Source organism: Neopelma chrysocephalum, unplaced genomic scaffold (assembly GCF_003984885.1).
Source record: "Neopelma chrysocephalum unplaced genomic scaffold, ASM398488v2 Primary Assembly neopelma1_60, whole genome shotgun sequence".
Taxonomy (NCBI): Eukaryota; Metazoa; Chordata; class Aves; order Passeriformes; family Pipridae; genus Neopelma; species Neopelma chrysocephalum.
Genome location: NW_020897715.1, coordinates 5581039 through 5602566, shown reverse-complemented (window position 1 = coordinate 5602566; position 21528 = coordinate 5581039). Strand labels below are relative to the sequence as shown.

Below are 21528 nucleotides of genomic sequence, written 5' to 3'. Positions count from 1 at the left end.
GCCATGGGGAAGATTCCCTGTACTTTCTCCTGGCTGACACTGGTCATACTGATTATACTGATACTGATACTAGATTAGGCAGGCTGTGCTTTTCACATTAGTAAATTTTTTATCTCTCTCTGTTTGTTTGGATAAATTAGGCACATTTTTCAGCACCTTCTATTATTTCCTGGACCATTTTGTTCATATAGTAAAGGAAAGCATGACCATTAAGAAACTAAACAAAATCAACATGAAATTATGGTGGTTTTTCCTGTGTGTATGAATTTTAGTATGAAAATCTAATAAAGGGATATTAAAAATGGTTTTCACTTCAAAACAACCTTAATATGTCTTTCATAATGACATTTGATGTTCCATTACCATCATGCTTCAAAAGCTGAGGGGAGGGGTGTGGGGGTCGGCAGTTGTCTACCAAAACACAAACTGTTGATGCAGCAAGCTTATGTCATTAATCACCTCAGAGGAACAACTTTCTTGAGGGTTGCCTAAAGAAAGCATCTTGACAGTGTTAGGAAAAAGACACTAATATTATACAAAACATATGTTGTCTGTAGGTGTGTATATTGTACTGATTGATGAGTGTACATTGAAAAGTTCAAGTCACAAGTATTCACATAATGGTACTTTTGTAGAACAAGTTCTGAAATCATACGTTGTCCAGCCAAAAATAGAAGAGCAAAATTTGGCCTATAATGAAGGACCTTATGACGGTACAAGAGGTGAGGAGCAGACTGCCACCAACATAAATGCTAAGGACTATGGATGGGAGGCCACATTTGCTATGACTTTCCATAACTTTATATCAAGACTTTAATTATCTTGGTTTTTTTTAAGGAAAAGTAAAAGAAAAAGATACAAAAAAGCATGACTGAAAGAAGAAACTGAATATATTGTGGGAAGGAACCTGAATAATAACATATTTCTGGCTGAATTAGCCTGATCTACAATCCGAATGTGAGATTTGGGAAGCTTTTTTTTTTTTTTGGCTTCTAAGAGTGCATAGTGTAACATTTTCATTGGACTACACTCAAATCGAGTCTTTATCCAGCAACAACCACCTCCTTAAGTTGTCCATTTTTCACACACACACCTGTTAATATATTTTAAAGGAAATAATAAAAATATGTTACAAGTAGAGACATAACATATGTCAGTAAGAATAAATGAGGGGGTGATTTAGAAAGGTATTAAAGTCTTCAAGGTGCCTCGTTGGTGAGTCATGCTCTAAAGCATTGCAGATTGACCTCAGCTGGAGCCAGGATGCAGCTGAGCAAGTAAAATTCCTGTGATGGATCCTTGTCATTCTTGCTCTTTTCATGTAGCACATGACTCTCTCATTTTGGTCTCTTAGCATGGAGTTAAAGTTTGTAAGAAATGTTGAAAAATATTTTGTGATCTGTGGTGAGTTGAGTCAAAGCTCTGTAGATCTCTGTCTACTGCACAGTTTCATGTAAACTTAGAGGACTGAACTCAAAGATTTTGTCTCTTTCAGCAGCAATTCCCCATGTGGGAGCAAAGACGGAAATAGTCAACTGAGGATTTGAATTGCAAAGGCTGAGGAGCAACTCACAGGGACAAATTTCCTAGCAAGAAGAAATGTAGAAAAAAAGGCAAGCTCCACCTTGAAACATGAAAAATGCTATTTACTTTAGAAACATCTAAATATTTCTTGTATTGTGTAAGATAAATTGCATTTTCCCCCCCTTTTGCTGAGTCTTTGTTTTCTTCAACTGTCATCTATATCAATAGTACTTTGGAAGAGCCAGAAGAGCTGGGGGACATTTGAGAAAGGGAGAGTACTAAAGTACTGCTTCTAAAGAGAGTAAATGCTCCCTACATTGTAGACACCCCCTAGTTAGCTATAACATCCTCACTTTCAAACAGCAGTCTTTTGAAACATCACTTTAAAAACTTAAGCAGATGTTCAGTCATACAAATATTTTGAGAGAGATGTAAGAAGCTCTAGGAGTTAAAATTTGGGAAGGAAATAGAAACTTGCAAATAGATACACAAATAAGGTCACTATTTAATAGGTCCACAGCAATTGCACATTGAAAAAAATGGTATAAATCCCTTCTGACAGTACATATGTTAAAGAAAGCAAAACTAATCAGTCACTGGAAGATGGGCTGGTGGTCTGATTAGCTAATGTATTTCTTCCAAGTAAAATTAAATTTTTTTCTAAAATATGCTAGATGTTACCATTAAGCCTATCAAATAAAAATTCACATGGCCATATTTTTTTCATAGCTGGCTTAAAATAACAATACTGACCTTGGCAGGAATAAATTCTTGAGATTAATGACCAGCCTGGGTTAATGATCCTTGGCTGTGCTGCTGACCTTTGTCTCCTCCCCACCAGCCATTAATCCTCAGGAAATTTATTGCATCTTGATTGTTATTACTCGCACGTGTACAAGCCTCAGAAGCTGTGGCAAACATGTAAGTGGTGCTTCGCATCGAGAACTCTTAAGACAGTAACCAAAGCAAGAACAGCTATGAAACTTTAAAAAAATCAGAAAGGTGAATCATATGATTTTGATCAAAAAATTAGTAACAGCCTTCACTGTGCACTGTTTTCTCTGTATAAGTCTTGGAGCAATTACTGAAGAACATTACAGAATATGAAAAATGTAGCCCTTGGCACCGACTGTCTAGTTCAGGCATTTCTGAAACTGCTATCAACTTTGAATTTAAATGCCAAATACAATATTTTGCCTCGATGTAATTCTTCAAAGTACCATCCATTCTCCTTTCACTGGAAATGGTGCAAATCAGAACCTTTTATGAAGGTATAAAATGAGTGGGAAGGTTTTGCTCATCAATTCTTTTTCACTACCCACCAGGCACATAGTTAACTCATGCACTTAAGTGACAGCTTACAGAGAAAGATGATGAGAGGAGACAGGGTTTGCCTAAGACCTTAAAAAAAGCCATGTATGGAGTTATAATGAGAAGACGTGAGTTTTTCTAGTTAATACTGATGTTAATGTTCATTTCTGAAGACATTTTTCCCTTGTCTGTGCTAAGGATGCAATCTTTATTCACCTGATCATGATGTATAAACCAGTTACCTTTCCTAGCACTAAGAACTTCATCAGAGTTCCAGATACAGAAACACAAAGGAATTAAAATAAACACTATGATACTCCTTTCTACAGCTTTTTGAACTGGTAGTTCTGGAAAAAAACCCCGAAACTATACAAAACACGTGGCTGAAATCAGACATAAATACTTCATGGTGTCAAAGATCTTACTGTTAAATTTGGATCTAAATAAACTTCTTTTTCCCTCCAAAAATTAACAAACAAGAAACAAGACATCTGAGTAGAAAGTCATAGAATGCCTTAGCCGTGTCAGTTAATGTGCGTAGAATTTATTTAAGCAAAGACACTTTTCCTTGCAAATTATTGGCTTTAGTCAGACCTTCCATTTTTTGTGACTTTCTTGTTCCAGTTTTTTACCAACCTAGGCACTGCATTGCCTACCAGCAGTGTTGTGCCTAAGGGACATTGAATGGAAACTGTGGAAGTGCAGTATTTTAACCAACTGCACAGATAACCAGTGAAAGATGTCAGGAATTTATTGCCCTACACACAATTGATCACAATATCTTCCCAGTATTCACAGGTCTGCCAGACTGAGAGGCAAAATACCTGAACAACAAAAATAAAACACCTACTAAATGTCTTATTTCCAGTGCAATTTCTGGATCTGGGCAGATGCAGATGGAGCAAGTGAAGGAGTGGTTTTCCCAAGAGAATAAAAAGCATCATGCAGTTACTTTATAAGGACTGTTGTGATGGTAAAAGCATTTTTAAATGACAGTAAGAAGAGTCATCTTTCTTCACACACTATATGTGATTTGTAAACCCTCCATTCAAACTATTTCCATGTAGCATAAGCTGCATCCAAAAAACCACTGAAATCTTTAAAAAGTGAATATTTTATTGATAGTTTCCCTACAACATTTTCACAACACAAAAGTACAAACAATTTGACTTTCCTCTAGTTCTAAGGGGATTTCACTGAGATAAAGTTATAAGTTCAGAAGTTAGTCAAAGCTCTGTTTTTAGTGCAAGCATAGTATCGTGCAGTGCGGGCAAAGAAGGAAGGCAACAGCTCAGAAATGACCAGGGGTGTATCTTTTGAAACCCCACGTTTTGATGAGGTAAAGATGGAAATTCTCAGCAAAATATTCAGCAAAACAGCTGAATTCAGCTAAGGACTTGTGTTCTGGTGACAGTGGCGGGGGCTGGCAGTTGGTAGCCATAACAAGAGACAAGAAGCTGAAGATTTCCAGCCAGCCTGGTTGCTAACAAAAGAAGAAGAGTGGATGAATAATCAAGGAAGGAATGGAGTCATAGAATCACTTAGGTTGGAATGACCCCTAAGAGCATCGAGTACAACTGTTATCACAGCGCCACTGTGTTCACCACTAAAAATTATCCCCAAGTGGCACATCTACACGTGCCTTTTGAATGCAATGTTAGGCACTCTCCATCTCAAATATCCTGCATCACTATTTTAATATACCAGGAAGCTTGATGTATCTCTTGGATTAATTGCTAAAGTGTGATTTTTACTTATTTTCAGAGAAATTGAAAGAACTTAATAAGATGTGAAAACAACAGAACTTGATTGTTTTGGCCAATCCATAACATGCATTGAAATGTTTGGTTCTCCACATATCTTTTGACCTTAAGACATTTCAGTAACATGAATTTATCTAAAAGTTCTTTTTTCAAATATTTGTTCTAGTGTCACAGTGACATTGGAATATGAGTGATACTTTTAGAAATGTCAGTAATGCAGGTAATAAACATTAATGATTTAACTAAAAGCAAAAAATTATACATGGCTCATCACTCAGCACTTTTCCAGCTCTACCTCTACTTCTCATTCCTGAGGCAAACATCCTCAAATATTTGGTTATTGATTAGCAACAGCTGGCTTGAAAAGACTTCTAGAAATGGAGAGCTATTTAGACAAGCAGGCAATGAAATACATTTTTGGTATTTCAACAGAGATTTCTCTTTTTCCTCCTGGCAAAAAAAGGAATATATTAATGAAGTGCTCAGGTTACTAATATATATGACATGCATGCATTCAGTATTGACAGAAATCTCAGTGCTGAGATTTTCCAAAGTACCTGAAAATGCTTGCTTAAAGGATTTTTATGGATAAATATTTGTTAATGGCAGAAATTTGATGGTTTACATAAAAAACCACATTGAGGGAAGAAGATGCAGAAGACAGAATAACAGTCTTTTTAATAGATTATCAAGGGTATTGAATTAAAATTGGCTAGGTGAATTTAAATTTTATATTCCTTAACTTTTTAATTCCTCACTCTATGACCAGAATTTATTTTTAGTGTTAGTTAAAATGCCTAATGTGCATGTAAAGGAAGAAGAAGAAAGACTAAATTAATGTACTCTAATATTAAATAAAACCCCAAACCTGCCATAAAATTAAGGGATATCTTTGCAATAAAAGCAGTTTGTCTGGAGTTCTTGATGCGAGTATTTTTCTGCATTGTTAATGATATAACAGCTTCTGACAATTTGCTCCAAACAGAACAGATAAGTTTCACATGATCTTTATTGACATCTTGCTTTATGTGTTTGCTCTGAGGAATTCACAGAAAGAAAAACAGAAGTATGATAGAAAACAAGATTCAAAGGAATAAAAAAGAATCTCACCTGACATTTGTGCAGTAGGGCTTCATCTACGCTACCAATTTATCCTTGGTCTGTAGAGGGATTTTTAAATTAACTGCTTGGCTCTGTTTTACCATGCATTGAGCCAACATATGGAGTGGTTGCAGTATGTGTGAATGGGCATTGCTTTAGAGGAAACCAAACTAGCAGCTCCTCATCAGCTGCATGCCAGGTCTTGATGGGGATACTGTGGATCATGGTGGGTTGCATTCCTCTGGGAGATCCCTTCTCCCGGCCACTCACATCAACCACTCTCCTGTCCAGTTCCAGCTTTTATATGTTTGTACCCTTCACCTGCAAAACTGATGGAGTGGGAAGGGAGTGTTTGAGGATTATGGAGGAGTTGGGACCTCTAACTCATAGCCCCAGAGAAGGGATCTATCTGGCAAGTCTATATGCCATGCAAATCCCTCCTGGTGCACTGAGCTCATGCAGCCCCCATAGACATCTCTGCACAGATGCTGCATGGAGGTCTTCTCACCTGAACATGGTGCGTGATGACCACAGGAAAGATGCCCTGCCAGCAGGAGCATGGTGTGGATCCTATCCCTGTTCCAAGTTGCAAGCTTGGGCTGAAGCACTCAAGTAAATACTAGCTGTGGAGGAGCAGCCAGTGTGGGAACTTTCTTCTCCCATCTTTATCATTCCCACCAGCAGAAGTTAAATGTCTGCCTGCCTCTGATGCCACATGCAGCTGGGGTGCAGGCCTGCTGCTCCATGTCCTCTGCCATGGAGAACCATCATGGCACCGAGCTCGCCCCTTGGCTTTGAGGGACAGGAGCTTTGCAGGATTGCTTCCTTTCCCACTTTAAGCAGGCACCCCACAGGCAGGATCCACCAAGGGGGAAGGATCAGCAAGTGGGACAGGGAGAGAAGAGTTGCTGCATTGGCTGGTGGGCCACTGTTGCCCTTGGAGGTCTAAGCTGACCACTCTCCCTCCTCCACTGCAGTGGTGGGATTGGCATGCGGGTACTGCACGTCAATATGTGGGCAGGCAGCCTGTGGTCTTCACTGCCACCCTTGTAACACATAAGACCATACCTCCATCTGGATGGAGGTAGCATGGCACTGCTATCTAATAAGATGCCTCTGGCCTTGCTTGAAGGAACTGTTAACTTCCTGGATCAAATCCAATCCCTGTCTCTGACTGCAGACAAGAGCAGATGCTTGGACAAGAACATAAGAACTGGGCAGATATGTAAGAATATTCCCATTACACTGCCCTGTCTTTCAGTTCATATAAGGGATCAAAGAAAATATTTTATTTTCTGGTCAGCTGCTCTCCCAAAATTACCTGTCAAAGGCCTGAGCAACATCCATCCAGGGCAAGTACCCCAGCCTTCCCTTCCTGATGGTGGGAGAGCAGGTCCATCACTGATGTTATAGAGGAAAGGACAACTTTGAACTCTCTCTGGTTCACAGCCTGGAAATATGGGTGCACAGGAGCCATGGAGGGTGGAGGGAGTAGTGAGAAAGGGTTGCACACATGATTCACAAAACATGGCTACCACACACAAAGGGCTGCTGACATGATTCACAGAATCACAGAATATTCTATGTTGGAAGGGACCCACTGGGATCCTTGAGTCCAACTCTTAAGTGAATGGCCCATATAGGGATCAAATTCATGACCTTGGTGTTATTAGCACTGTGCTCTAACCAACTACATGGAGCATTTGACATAGATGAGTCTTGGACAGGTCTCTATAGGGGTCTTCTCTGACCTGTTTTCTAGTAAGGAAATAACAAAGATTCTCAAATCTACCATTACACCCAATTCTATCCCCTAAGGGGATCCATCCTCCCATCCAAGCCAGGATCAGTGTCACTGTGGTCATTCCTGACAAATGCCTACATGGTGTGTCCTTAAAGATATCCATGATACATGCTCCATAGTTTTCTAAGCAATCTACTACACGTCTATATTTTTCTTGAAACCAGAATGGACTATTCAAAATGCCTGTCCCAAACAGCTTTCATTTCAGTCCAAGTCTGTGACTCCTTGTTGTTTTCATCAAAGGCACAGAGAAATAAGATTCCTCCTTGCAGTGTATCCTGTAGTGAAAGATTGTTATCATGTCTGTCACTTAGGGCACCTACCTTTGAATTGTCTCAGAGTGTGTGCATGTATGCATATTTTGTCTTAAGGCATAATCTCCAAAAAAGATTCCACTTGAGGAGTACATGTTAAAATCTATAGCAAGGACTGTACAGAAATTCCTTCCCAAATAAAACTGTAATTTAGTGCTTCATTATTTGCTGCCCGTTTGTGTAGATCATGGTTAAATACAATCACACCAATTCACAATATATGGGCCAGAACAAGAGGAAAACAATTAGTCCTTCTGTTCTATTCACATCACATTTACTGGGCAGAAAAAGTTCCTTTCTTCATGCAGGAAGATTTTTTTAAAGGGTTTCTTTTTTCTCTCTAGCCATGCCAACATTCCTTTCACATGAGAAAACCTGAACAGATTTAAGCCCTCGTTCAAAGCAGGGTTTGTAGTACAAGCATGCTACAGTTGTCAACACAGAACGCCCAAACATACGGGGGCAAAAATAGACCGGGCAGAGCTGTCACTAGCTGGTATTGCTAAACTGCTCATGGGAGCAGGGAGTGAAACTATTTTTATGAACACCCAGCCAAACTCTTAGAAGTCTCGGAAAGTCTATATTCGAAGCAATTATATGACTGTGTTACATCTTGGCTAGTTACGGCAGTCATGTTAAATAATGAAATTATTCAGCCATTTCCCTTGGTGTGGGAAATGGCCCCAGATGGTCACCCTCATCCATTTCATACCACTGTAGTGCAGCAGCATTTCTTAATAAGAGCATATGGGGAAAAATTTGAAGTGAAGTGTGACTGGCTTTATACTGCAGTTCATTTAAAAAAAAATAAACAAACTGCAGGAATTCCTCAAATTTTTTATTCCACAAATATTCTGTAAAATTCTTGTTATATCCAGGCTCTTGCAACGTAATTTTAGAAGTAGGTAAAGAAAATAAGTGTTGTAAAAACAGATCACTATTCTGTTGGACTAATGAAATGAAAAGTGGTAAAAATAGTGTTGTCTGTAGGATTTAAGATATATATTCAATAATTAAAAAGTTCAAGCTCTATAAATACAATTTACCTCAGCACACTTTTGCTTCATCTGCTTGGATTCTGCTGGTTAATTTTATAACACAGCCAGGGAAACAAGAGTTATTATTGAAATTCCACCTGTCCCCACTAGTGTGTATCCAAAACCAATGCCAAGTTTATCATGATGTCAAAATGAATCAGAATTAGCCTAAGTGCAAGCATTTGGTGTTGTCCAGACACTTAGAAAAAGGAGAAAAGCTAAACTGGGCTGAATTTTGCTTAGGGAAAGTATTATGCAAAAATGAGGTGCTACGATTTCTGCTGAATATTCATTTCAGAAAATTATTTTGTTGTCTTTCTCATACAGTGTGGGACACTGTTATGTAGTGGAAATGTTTCCTAAAACATTTGGTAAGGCAAAGCTTCTCCACCACTGAAGTAGTCATGGTACCAAGCCTGCCAGCGTTCAAGAAGTCTTTGTCCAAATGCTCTCAGGCACATGGTGGGATCCCTTGGCCTGTCTTATGAAAGGCCAGGAGTTGGTCTCGATAATCCTTGTGGGTCCCTTCCAACTCAGGATACTCTATGATTCCATTAAATCAGTGTCTTTAAAAGTATTATTTCCTGTGAGTGGAAGTCTGTCTTCAAGAGCTACCCCATAAAGTCTTCTGATTTAGGATGCTGGGCCCTTCTTCTAAACCCCAGCATCCTCTTCCTCTTCCTCTGGTTGCTGCTCAGTAATGTCTGGCAGTTCCCCACAGTCCCCTACAGAAAAGTCAGGCTTTGCAGATTTAGCAAGTCTGATGTCCCTGGGGGCTGAAACCAACCTCCCCATGGAAGATATCACCCTGTGTGGGTGAAGGGATGCTTAAGGAACAAATTACAAGGGAAAAACAAGTGTATTCGGGGAGAATTGCTTTGTGGGTATGCGTGTGTGTGTGTGTGTACATGAGAGATCTTGCACAGGAAATGTCAAGAGCAGAGGCAGAAATACATCAGGATGAAACTGGAAGAAGTTATGAGCTACAGTAGAAAACCTGAACAGTTTTTGAAGAGGATACAAACTCTCTTCTACCTAGTGACAATAAATCAGTGATTGAAGGAACAGCAAGGATGTTAACCATTAGTACAACTACCCACAATACACAGTTTTTGGTGGCAATGGTTCCATTAGTTCCATTAATGGAGAACTAGGTTACTAACTCTTGGAAAGGCTGGAAATAACATGATGCTCACAAGTCTTTTGCAAGGCACAAATGATTTAATGGATGATTTCTATGGCCTATTGTTCTGCATTTCAATTGCTGAGTCACCTCTTTTAGTGTCCATAAGGTTTATTAAGATCAGAGCTTCTTTCTGGTTGCAATTAAATTGATTCATGTAGTAATTAACATGCAGCTAATGAATGGATATCTTTCCCCTGAAAGAGATATTTAGATGAGGATACTCAATATCAATTTGGGCAAACTTATTAAGAGGATACAGGACCAAAAAAACAAAAAAAGGAAAAAAAAAAGGAAGGAAAAGTTCCAGTATTCTCTGGCAAATAAATCTGTAATGACCAAATGTTGATGGCTGTAGTAGCGTTTTGATAAACAGTGTTTAGAGTTCCTTTAGTGTCTAATTTGCCAGTATACTGTTGTTCTTTGAGAGTGTAGAATTCAAATACCTAAACATTGGAAACATACTGTAATTAAAATTACTGCTTTATTGATGGGTAGTTTGTGAGTTATGTCATACCCCACTCCAGCAAAACTGGAAATAGTCCTAATGTTTATACTTAAATACAACTTAGAAATGAAAAATAAGTGCAGTCTATTACAAAGCAGGGAAAGCATCTGTATGGGTCAGAGAGTATAAGCATAGAAATATATGGGATTTTGATTTGAAGCTCAAAGAATATTTATTTTTTAAAACATTAGTATTCTGAAATCTACATAATTTCCTTTGCCAGGCTATAAGAGATCATCCTTTATAAGTTCCTAGGAGGCCACTGATCAGGCTGAAGGTTCAAGGACCTGCCTTAAGATTTAGCATTCCTAACACAATGTCATTACACAGGCAGTAGAAGGTGCTCTTGTAACAGCAAACGATGTTGCTTGATTTGACCAGTTAGAGCTCAGAATCATCCTGCCCCTCATGTAGCCCAGCATCCTGTGTTTCAAAAGCCATGGAGCCAAAATGATTGCACAATCTGATTGTTTTTAATCAAGCAAGGCCAGATTTAGTTGCATTGAAGTGTATAGAGAGAGTTATACCGCTCAAATTTTCACTTGATCTCTTGGGTATCTTGAGATAAAGATTTCTAAATTGTATAAATATATCCTATTTTTGCTAGGATTGCATGGGCTTTTATGCATGAAGAATGGTGTGGGAGATTTGAACAGGAATAAGGAAATAAAGGTCAGTATCATGTGGAACACTAGTGTTGGCATAGCTCTTCTGTTCTCTGTACCTGAGAGGCAAGTTTTGTAGGATTTCCTCACTGTTGCCTGGGATTACAGTTACTGGATAGTAGTTTTCCAAAAGTTCATTTCATGTCTTATCCTCACCTAGATTTTTCCGTAAGACTTAACCCCTGCCCCAGCCCTTCTCCTCAAACACTACCCAATGTCTGATACGATCTACCTGTAAAACACAACTATTACTGTCTTTTCTACCTTATCTTGACTCTCCAAGAAGTTCAAGCCTCCCATAAATTCTTCAGCAGAATTCCCTCGTGGTATGGGGACTTGCCCCATTGCTTTTGCTCACTTTCTCAAGTCCTCTATCTATGACACCTGGTTTATCGTTCAGCCAGGGAAGTTCTGACAACTCTGATGGCGCAGAATATATCTGTTAAATAGAGTAGAGAAGTTAATTTCTACTAAGTATGGTTTTTCTACATATCCATTAGGATAGATCGGTGTGAAGCATTTTTTTACTGCTTCACAGTGTCAGATGTTTGGAAATCTATGCCTGCAGTCTTCAAAAACGGGAGCTGCACTTTTTCCTGAGTAGCTGTTAATGGTGATGGAAGGAAACTCAACTGTTTTTCAATTGTTTTAGCACCCTGTCTGGTAGCTGAGAGCATGTTTTTACCTGAGCATTGCACCTACAAAAAAGCCTCGAGTTTCCAAGCCCTTTCATATTGCTAGGTAGAACCAAGCATGCAAGTGAGAAAAAAAGCTTGCAACTGGTTGTCGATGGTTTCTGGTTCCAGTGGTTGGGACATGGATCTCGGCACTCGGAGAAATGAGATTTATGGAAGAGAAACAGATAAGTAACACATGCTAAGTTAGCTGGAACATTTGAAAAAGATGTAAACGTTTTTCTTTAGACATTAATGGATGAATTTCAATTCATCCCTTCAAGACTTAAAACAACAAGCTGTTACTTGCTAGAGGAAGGCACTCCACTGTTTTAATTCTCACAATGTACTGGAAACTCCTGTGTGTTTTCACTCACATCTTAGTATCAATATACCAATACTACTAGCGTTGTTCTGTAAGTCAGTCCCTTCTATGGATTTTTGTAGTTTATGATGAGCCCCTGTCTGAAGAAACTGCCAATCAAATAGCATGTCCACTCCACTTTGCGAGGAGCTGAGAGCATCCACTTCTTTTAGTGCTCATGCTTTCATCCCTGTCTAGTGCTTCTGCATTCATTGCCATCTGCTCAAAGTCCTGGCAGACGAATCAGTGGAAATGGCAGCAGCTGTGGGGTCCAGCCGTACTTTGTGGTTTTGAGGTGGGAAGGAAGAGTGAGTTTATTTGCATTTATGTTCTAAATGTTGTGCTCATTAGAGATGACTGAAAAGTTGTACTGAAAAGTTTCCATGAAAAAAATTAAATAAAAACAAGAAAAAAGGGGAATGTAGAATTACATGATCACATGTCTAGTTGGTTGTTTCTGAAGCAAACATTGGTGCATTGCAAGGCACAGAATTCCAGATTCAACACATATTTCCCTAAACAAACTGCCCTGTTGTTCTGCACAATATATAGATATTATCCCTTTAATAGTTTTGGCCTTTAAGATGGCACAATAACCCACACATCCTCAAACTGTAACCACCAGACACCCTGATGCTGTGTTTGGCAGAACGTTTGAACAGGCAAAATGTGACAGGTAAAATGAAAAATTCGCCTGGAGAATCATTCCTGTCTCTAAAAGTCAACTCCACTTGTTACAAGTATAGTCACTGCGCTTGTATCTTCCGGTGGTTTAAGTTATCATAGGGTCATAGAATTACAGGATGGTGTGGGTTGGAAAAGGCCTTAAGGATCATCTAGTTTCAACCACCTTGCCACAGGCAGGGATGCCTTCAACTAGATTATGTTCATGCTTAAAGCAGCATGAGTTTTGCAAATGATGCACTGCTCTGTGACAGGGCATTGGCTTCTGCTGTGTTAGAGACAGGACCAGTAGGGACCAGTGTATACCCACGGTCACAGTACAGTTTCCATTTGCTTTTTCCCATGTGTCACCTTCACACAATTCGCTCCTTAAATGGATCTCACGTTCCACCAACCATCTCGCTCTCCACAACAGATATCCATCAGAGGACAAATCATCATGAAGGGAAAATAGCCAGTGTGTTTTTTTTTCTTAGATGGATTTTTGGCAAATGGGCAGACAGTTGAGAGCATAAATGTTACCATGTGCAGTTGCCAAGTCACAAGGCAGTTTCCTTTTGTTGATCTTTGTGCTTCTCTCAACCCTGTATGATGCAGAGGTTTTGGTGCAGCTGCTTCATGATGCTGCATTCTCTAGAGCCACATTGCTCAGACTGTCATCTTTGCTACATTTGCAGCTGGTGTTAGACCTTCTTTGTGCTTGCAGTGTACTCCTCATATTTTTGAAAATGACTTTTTGTCATCCTGGTATCTGGGTGACAAGTGTGGTTCTGGTGCTTTGAGTCTGCATCCTGTCCTAGCACCAGCATGAGAGAGGGGAGGAAGCACCAGACAGAGGAGTTTAAGTAAGATTCATTAGCCTTTTCAAACCTCACACAATGATTTATTATGAAAAGATGTAACTACTTACACCAATCAGAGGCAAACACGAGTCAGGAGAACGCAAGCATTATGTAAGCCCTGCACACATTTGTGTCATGGATCCTGATGTCCAGCACCCCCTTAGACCTCATATCCAACTTTCTTATGAATACAACCTGCCAGCCATGTTTCATTGGGCAATATTTTTGCAGTGTGAAGGGTGACCTCTGAGGGCATTGATGAGATAATTAAGATATCTCAAAAACTGGGCCGGCTTTAAGCCTTCATATATGGAAGCTCTGCATATATGCTTGAAAGTCCTCTGATGTCTCGCAGAAATCCAGGTTTGCTGTATTCCATTTCTGTTTTCCAAATCTTGCTTTAAAGTGCAAGAGCAGAAGGAAGTTTATTTTGTGCTGGACTTGGGTATTTCTACTTCAGGACCTTGTAATTAGTTACCTTATGTCATAGAACACTGCATGTGGCATGCAGCAAGTGATTGTGAAACGAGTAATAATCTGTAAAAAATGTGAAGCTTTGTCTCATGACAGATTTCCAAGCAAAAGCATTGGATGTGGAATGTCATTTTGATTTTTAACACCTGTAAGCAATGGAGATTTGTTTCTCCACCATGCTCCTAGTCTGAAGATTTATTTATTTTGCTCATTTTGCAATCAGGCTTATCTGGAGTTTAAGGTTTAAGTTCTGGTTAAGCTTCCAAATGCTAATGGAACAACTGTTGTTTTAGGATGGGTGATTGTACCTATTCCAGTGATGCTGTGCTACTTCAGCAGATTTTTAATTCTCACGTATGCACTTATTTTGTAGTTTACCTTAGCATTGCAAGAAACATTCTTCATGAATCTTTTGAAACCCCAGCAGTCTTCACCTATATAGGTCTTATGTACGTTCTTATAGGAAAGAATTTATGACAAGCTGTAAGAAGTCTGATTTTTTTTTTTCTGATCTGGACATTAGGATTGTGCAAGCATGCTGTGAGATGCTCTTCTGTGCTTTCCTGTTCATTTTTACTCAATAGGCTCAATCAACTTGCAGTAACTACCACATATAACATCTGGGTTTAGGATTCACATGGAATCTGATAGAGAGTAGATTGATGTCACTACAATAATACAGTAGATTTTTTGTTTGCAATATATTAAAATATGCTTTTTATTTTAATGTATTTTTGTTCTCCTCTTGCATTCAAACTATTCCCAGCAATTAGAGAAGAACACTGTAAATTCTCCTCTGATTTATGGAACTTCAAATAATTTTCTTAGTGGAACTTATCCTGCTGGTTGTATGGTCAACACGTGTTAAACACTTACTCTGTAAAAGCACTGCTAAGTTCATTAAACTCAGAAGAAACCCCCCAAGAATTTTAAAAAGCTAAAGTAACAATCTTAGTTAAAATAAATTGGGTGGTTCACTCTGTTTAAAAATGGATAACTTAAAACCACCTACTTGTGCTCTTTGCAAGATTTCTGGTTTTGGCTATGGTGAGAGACAGGACAGCGTGGCAGAGGAACCCAGGTGCTGCCAGGTAATGTCTTTCTATATGCAGGCATTCAAGTTGCACCTGCTTTTTAGAGGCCATTTGGGAAATATAATCTGCTGTCTTCAAGTACCCACTTCCTGGCTGCAGGGATGATAATCTGGTCTCCCTTTGAAACAAAGTCAACAGAGGTAGTGGGACTGCTGCCAGGTAAACATCAACATATAATCTGTAATAAATTAGCAATAGCTTTCCAAAGACAAATGAAAAAGTCACGCCCAGCAGTCTTCAAAATCACATGTACAGGTAGTTTGATAGTTAGTGAGGTTTGATACAAATTTCTGGGTCCCAAATCAGTGCATATTTAATAGGAGCCATAACTTCTGGTAGCTCTTAGTCATTTAAGGGAAAGTATTCGACCGCATTATTCTAGTCCTTGAGAGGATGTGTGCTTACAGCTGTGCCTTCCCCTCATGCCTTTGATCCTACACAGTGGTTTTGGAAGATGCCACGTTGGCTGAATAAACAGTGAGTTCCATGCCAGGACATGCTCAGGTTTTGGCTACTGGTGGGCAGCAGTGTGGCTGCAAGTGCCTATCTCTACTAACAGTGAGGTTCTCTTTCTCTAAGGGTCTTTGACAGTGCCGTGAATATTAAATAGTAGCACAGTCAGCCCACAATGAGGATACAGACAGTTCTGGACATTCACCTCTACTCTGATGGCACCATTTGAATTTCAAAAATGCATACAGCTGCATTGCACGTTATAACATCTGCAAAATAGAGGTAGCACTGTCTTATCCTGCCCACTGCAAAGGGGATGCTAAACTAATGCCTTTCCCTCTTTGCTCTATTGTTAGTATTTGTGCTTGTTGTCAACAGCTCAGAGTCATGATGGATATCTGTGACAAGTAGTGTCCCTCAGAGGTCCATTATTTAGTATCTTCATCCAATGTTATTTAATATCTTCATCAATGACAAAGACAAAGGGATGAAGTGCATCCTCAACAAATTTGCAGATGATGCCAAGCTGAGTGGTGAGGTGATACACCTAAAGGATGGGATGTCATCCAGAAGGACCTGAACAAGCTTGAGAAGTGGGACCATGGGAATCTCATGCAGTTTAAGAAGACCAAGTGCAAGGTCCTGCACCTTGGTCAGGGCACTTGCTGGTATAACTACAGGCTGGGGGTCGAACAGAGAGCAGCCCTGCTGAGAAGGGCCTGAGAGTGCTGGTGGGTGAGAGACTGGGCATGAGCCAGCAATGTGGACTTGCAGCCCAGAAACCCCCCGTGTCCTGGGCTGCATCCAAAGCAGTGTGGGCAGCAGGGGAGGGAGGGGATACTTTCCCTCTGCTCTGCTCTGGTGAGACCCCACCTGCAGTGCTGCCTCCAGCTCTGGGGTCCCCAGCACAGGAAGGACATGGACCTGTTGGAGTGAGTCCAGAGGAGACCACCAAGATGATTAAAGGGATGCAGCATCTTTCCTATAAGAAAAGGAAGATGAGAAAAGGAATGAGGAAAGGAAATGAGAAAACTGGGATTTCCTCAGCCTGGAGAAGGCTTAGGGGTGATCTAATCGTGGTCTTTTAGTATCTGAAGAGAACCTGCAAGAAAGACGGAGAGAGACTATTTACAAGGACCTGTAGTGAGAGAACAAGAGGGAATGGCTTCAAACTGACAGAATGGGTTTAGATTGGCTGTTGGGAAGAAATTCTTCCCTATGAGAGTGGTAAGACACTGGCACAGGTTGCCCAGAGAAGCTGTGGCTGCCACATTCCTGGGAGTGTTTAAGGCCAGGTTGGATGGTACTTGAAGAAATCTGGTCTAGTGAAAGGTGTCCCTGCCCATGACAGGGGGTTTGATCCAGATAATCTTTAAGGTCCCTTCCAACCCAAACCATTCTATGATTCTATGGTTGGTATTTTATTTACTGTATTTAGTTAAAGTAGGGACTTTCCTCTCTATGACTGGGCATTCATTTTATTTTTAAAGTGTTTATTTTCTTTTCTTCACTTTTATTTAAAAATGCTGTTTAGATTTGTTAACAGTTGATTGCTTATCTTGGAAAACAAACTTCAAAAAAGGCATCCAAAGCAAACGTTTTAGTTCAACTCTTTAGACTGAGGATACCAACAGAGTGACCTGTAGTCCTTAATTAATAGACATAATTTGATATTTATTGAATTGTGAATTTTATTGGCAGTGCTGTAATAATTCCAGGAATAACTGAAGATTTAAATTCTTACAAGAATATGTTACCAAGAGTTCTTGCCTCAAATCTGTAAGAATGCTGCTTTTGTTTATACAATATTTAGAGTAGTTAATCCACATATTTCTAAGTAGAGCTGATCTGGGCTTTTGCTAAGTTACAAGATTCTCTTCAGACATTGATCAGGGCTGAACCACATACATCCCTGAGCAGATGATGCACAGGAGGCAAATTACAGTTTCCTGAAGCAAGTAGAGAACACTGATGCTGTTCCTTTCCGGTGGATTGTGAAGTTGCCTCCATTACTAGCTACTGAGGTGGTTATACAATGAAGAGATCTGGCCTTGTTCTAAGAGCTTCATGACATGTTAGAGGGATTATACTGGAGTGTATGGTTCAGTGAAGCAAAGTGAGAAGTCAGAAGCCAACATCATTTGGGTTGTGCTGAACACAAAGTTCTTAGATTTGTTTTCTGAGCTGAAAAAAACTCAGAAGGTGTTTTGTGGAAATTTCAGCAGAATTGTAGCAACATGTTCCTACCAGGACTGCCTCTAACAGGAACCAAGGAAATGAGGGAGCCAGCCTGTAGAACTTGTGGAGGTGGGGTTGTTGGCAGTGCTAGTGCCACCTCCCTTTCATGCAGGCATCTGATAACAAGGGCACGTGTAGTCTTGATGCACCTCTCTGCCTCATGGGGTTTGAACCTACTTCCTCTGCAAGAGGTGTCATGGAGAGATTCCACTCTAGACCATGCTTCTGGGGCAGTAAGTTCCCTAATTAAGAAAGCTCAGCCAACTCACAGCCCTCTTAACTCATTAATACCTCACTAATGGGGGCCTCAGCATCAATGTCTCTGATTTGTACCTCCTGTGCTGCTTTGCTTGCTGATATCTTCAGTCCCATATGCATACCCAGTTCCTTGGAGTGGCCTACCCTTTCTTCTAATTTTTCACCCCTAGTACTTCTGCTCCCCTTCTACCTGGTTTAATCTTTATCCTTCTTTGTTTTTGTCACCCTACCAAAGCAAGGGATTGGCAACCCATGAACAGCAGACATAAAATCATAACAAAATTTGCACAGACTAGGGTTTTCCAACATAAAGTGCTACACCCTCATGCATTCAAACTCATATAAAAGGCCTTTGCTTGCTCTTTGTTTGGGTTATGTCTTCTGAGAAAGACTATACTTGCATTTCTATTTTTCCGTTATTCCTTGTCCTGTCTCTGGAGAGCTGCTGGCTCTTATCATTTCAATGCTGCTCTTCTCCCTGTTTCTGCCTGCATGTTACGCTGCATTCACTTCGGTGCTGTGATAGCAGGGCTGCCCCTGCACTGCGGTGAGTTGGGGTGGGACACTTCATAACGAAAGACAAAGTTGTACTGAATTTGCATGGTAAGGTTTTGGAAGCGGTGGGGGCTACAGGGGTGGCTTCTGTGAGAAGGTGCTGGAAGCTTCCCCCATGCCCAACAGAGCCGATGCCACTGGCTCCAACACAGACCTGCTGCTGGCCAAGGGCAACCCCATCAGGGATGGTGGTGTCAGCTCTGGGATATTTAAGAAAGGGAAAAAGTTATTGTGCAGACATAATTGTGCAGGCAAAAGAAGAGGGAAGTGAGAATATGTGAGAGAAACAGCCCTGCAGGCATCAAGGCTAGCGAAGTAGGAGGGGTAGGATGTATTCCAGGTGCCAGACCAGAGATTCCTTGGCAGCCCATGGTGCAGCCCATGGTGAGGCATCTGTGCCCCTGCAGCCCTGGGGGACTGCAGAGGAGCAGAGAGTCACCTGCAGCCCCTGGAAGACTCCGTGCCAGAGCAGGTGAATACCCAAAAGAAGTCTGTGACCCCATGGGAATTCCATACTGGAGCAGGCTCCTGACAAAACCTGTGGATCTGTGGAGAGAGGAGCCCATGCTGGAACAAGTTTGCTGGCAGGATTTGTGACTCTGTGTGGGACACATGCTGAAGCAGTCTGTTCCTGAAGGACTGCACCCCACGGAAAAATGGGTTCCACGCTGGAGAAGTTCATGAGGAACTGCAGCCTGTGTGAAGGATTCACATTGGAAAAGTTGATGGAGGACTGTCTCCCACAGGAAGGATCCCATGCTGGAGCAAGGTAAGAACTCTTCTCCTTGAGGAGGAAGTGGTGGCAGAAACAAAGTGTGATGAACTGATGTAACCCCCATTCCCCATATCCCCCTGTGCTGCTGAAGAGAAGGTAGAACATGTGAAATCAAGTTAAGCCCAGGAAGGAGGGAGGGGTGGGGGGAAGGTGTTTCTAAGAGTTGTTTTACTTCTCATTATTCTGCTCTGATTTTGATTGGTAATAAATTTAACTAATTTCCCTAAGCCAAATCTGTTTTACCTGTGACGGTAATTGTGACTTCTACCTGTCCTTTTCTTGATCCATGAGCCTTTCGTCCAGTTGAGGAGGGCACTGGAAGAGTGGCACCTGACCTCCAGACATGTTCAAAACAGCACAAAAGTACAGTAAGGATGTAGTGAGAGCCCTGAAGATATGCTGAGCATCCACCAGAGAAGCCTGAAAGTGTTTTGTTCTTTCGGTTGCCCTGTGAGGGTGCTGCAGCTCCTCAGACCCAGTGCCATCATACAAGATTCAGTGCAAAGAGACATGGATGGTTTCAGAATTGATGAGTGAAACAAACTGGAAACCAGGATATATCTGGTTGGATCTAGAATTTAGCATCAGCTGAACAGGCAGAAAATTCTGCAGGCTTACAAGAAAGCAATTTATATTTCATATTTCTTATGAAAATGGCAAAGAGTCCAAATCAGCTAAACAAGTTCCCTAAAGCATTTCCTGTTATTTGTAAAAGTCCTAAGACATCAATTGCAAAATTAAGCACCTGATTTAGAAAGTTCCAGTCATAAGATTTTCTGGTCAATCTCAATACCTCTGAATTATGATTCAGTTCTGCAAGTATTTTGACCCACATCTCATTTGCAGTGCATGAAAGACTGCAAAGAAGTTCCACATTTCACTTATATGTGCATAAGAAGAGGATTTGCTTTTGCAAATTGTGTTCATCTCACACAGGTTGAATAAAAACCACGCAATGGTATCCTGCAGATGTAATGGTGTCTGACTTTGCCTGCAGTTTATTACAATGTCTCCTGCTGAAGAGAGGGTTTATTGCTCATCCCAACCAAGTAGCTGTGCTTTGTGTTGCACAGAGGAACCTTCAGCAAACATGTATTAACCACTTGCAAAAGCCTTTTGCTGAATTGGGGCCCTAGCAAATGATGCCTACAGAATCACAGGATCACAGAGTGGGTAAGGTTGGAAAGGCTCACAGGGGATCATCTGGTCCAGCCTCCCTGCTCAAGCAAGGTCATCCTAGAGCACACGGCACAGGATTGCATCCAGACAGTTTTTGAATATCTCCATTGAGGGAGAACCCACAGCCTCTCTGGGCAATCTGTTTCAATGTGTGATCACCAGCACATCAAAGAAGTTCTTCCTCATGCTCAGGTGGAGCTTTCTGTGCATGAGTTTCTGCCCGTTGCCTCATCCCATTGCTCGGCACCACCGAGCAGAGCCTGGTTCATCTTCTGACACCCTCCCTGCAGATACTGACAGACATTGATGAACTCCCCTCTCAGCTGTCTCTTTTCCAGGCTGAACAGGCTGAGGTCCCTCAGCCTGTCCTTGTAGGAGAGATGCTCCAGTCCCTTAAACATATTTGTAGTCCTCTGCTGGACCAGTTCCAGGAGGTCCATGTACTGAGGAGCCCAGAACTGGACACAGCATTCCAGACGTGCCTCACTAAGGCTGAGAAGAGAGGCAGAATCATCTCCCTTGACCTGCTGGCAGTGCTCTTCCTAATGCACCCTAGGATCCCATTTTGCCTTCTTGACCTCAACTCAGCTTGTTGTCAACCAGGACCCCCATGTTCATCTCTGCAGAGCTGCTTTCCAGCAGGTCAGGCCCTAACCTGCACTGGTGTATGGAGTTCCTCAGATGCAGGACTCTGCATTTGCCTTTGCTGAACTTCAGAAAGTTCTTCT

At 40.9% G+C, this 21528-nt stretch overlaps 1 long non-coding RNA gene across 1 annotated transcript; it reads left to right on the top strand.

Moving 5' to 3' along the window:
• The first annotated feature begins 498 nt into the window (after positions 1-498).
• On the top strand, positions 499-21143 carry LOC113966347. Its single transcript, XR_003533797.1, has 3 exons — positions 499-510; positions 7090-7092; positions 21014-21143. It is a non-coding gene; the product is annotated as an uncharacterized LOC113966347 (long non-coding RNA).
• The last annotated feature ends 385 nt before the right edge of the window (positions 21144-21528 follow it).